Source organism: Gossypium raimondii, chromosome 9 (genome assembly GCF_025698545.1).
Source record: "Gossypium raimondii isolate GPD5lz chromosome 9, ASM2569854v1, whole genome shotgun sequence".
In the NCBI taxonomy this organism is placed as follows: domain Eukaryota; kingdom Viridiplantae; phylum Streptophyta; class Magnoliopsida; order Malvales; family Malvaceae; genus Gossypium; species Gossypium raimondii.
In genome coordinates, this window is record NC_068573.1 from 14,813,296 (window position 1) to 14,815,376 (window position 2,081).

The following is a 2,081-nucleotide window of genomic DNA, read 5'->3' on the forward strand; positions in this document are numbered from 1 at the left end:
AGAGAAGTAAGCATATAGCTTAGTAAGTACGTTTGTAATTGATAAACAAATTTAAAACATGTTTCCATAGATAACATAATTTTAATCAACCATAAATTTGATATTTATTCAAATTCCAGCAAACTATATTTCTACATCATAGTCACTAAATTATTTTTATCCTAAGCTATAGAGCTCCAAATTAAGTTCCATAAATTTTCCATGAAACTAGACTCATATACCGTCTTATCATAAAATTTTCAGAATTTTTGACTTGGCCAATTAGAACATTTTATTCTTTAAATTCACCCATGTTTCACTGCTCAACATCTCTGACCTCTCTTCACTAAAAATGAATTATCTCACTATACAAATTTCAGATGATATTTTTTTTTGTTTCTTTTGAAAATATACTCATTAATAATTTTAAGCATATAAATTATATCTCATAATTAATTTTGTACAATTTTTAATGATTTGTCCAAGTCAGAATAGGGGATTCTGAAATCAATCCGACCCTGCCTCACTAAAATTCAAATATCTCAAAATATACAACTCTTTTCCTTGATCTGCTTCTTTTATATGAAAGTAGACTCATTAAGCTTTAATTAAATATCTCATCCAACCAATAAATCAATTTCTAAATTTTTTGGTAAATTTTCTAACTAACATCACTTCCACTGTTGGAATCTATTCTGTTTCAATTTCACTCATTTATATAACATTACAACAATTTATTTTGTAAGCACAGTACGAAACATCATCACTCCAGTTACTCTTTAGAAAATTTTCACACTTCAATCACATACTCATATTTGTTTATCAATACTCATATCCCGTTGAACACGTCAGTATAATAGCGATTATTCGTTGGTTTGCACATAGTACCACCCGTCTAATTATTATCATTCGATACACGTAGTAGCCTTCAAATAGTACTACACACGTGATCAAACTTTCCGGTTCACGTAGTAGCTTCCACATAGTACTACACATGTGACCAAAACCTTCCGGTACACATAGTAGCCTGCACATAGTACTACACATGTGACCATTATTTATCGATACACGTAGTAGCCTGCACTTAGTACTACACACGTGTTTATAGGCACTTTATTCAAGGCTTTCTTATTCCGACAGTCCCACAGAGATTCTTACTTTTCAAGGATTTACAATTTATCCGTACCGAAATCAAAATTTCAATATTTCAGTCCAATCCCATAACAAATTTAATAATTCAGTTCAACTACTTCACTTATTACTTGTCAATGATATATCCACAGTTCAAGCAGATTTTAATCGATTCAACTATAAATTCTAAATTTGTAATTGTTATATAACTATTTCATATTCAACCATTTCTCATATATTATAACAAAATATGAGAAATAGTTATAAACAATGTATTAATTACATATTACTTACCTCGGTGCAAAATATAGGAATTTTGCAATTCAATCCACAATCTTTTCCTTTCCCTTATCGAGGTTGATTCCACGTATTTCTTGACCTATAATAGAAAATTTAGCTTGTTTAATATTCACATTTATCAAAATAATCCTTGACTCAACTTTTGACAAAATTACAATTTTGTCCCTAAACTTTTGCATATTACATTTTTGCCCCAAAGTTCGGAAATTAAATTTTATACCTTATTATTATGTTTTATAACACGCTGAACACTTTTCCTTTCTATGGCAACATCAAATTCTCACTCTAACTCTTACTTATGAACATTAAATATTTTTACCGATTATGTTATTTTGCTCGGTTTCACTTAAAATCGACTAGCAAAAGTTGTTTAACATAAATTATAGCTTCATTTTCTTTCATAAAACATCAAAATACATACATTTCACATATTGGTAATTTTTCAAATTTCAACCCTAGCTCAAAATAACAGTAGAAATAGATAAACCGAGCTACGGGAATCTCAAAAATGCAAAGAACATTAAAAACGTGGCTAAAATGCACTTACAATCAAGCTTGAAAGTGGCCAAAACCCTAGCTATGGAGTCCTTCAAATTTCAGCAGCAAGCAAATATGATAACACCACTTTTTACATCTTTTTCCCATTTTAATTCTATTTATTTACTAAATAA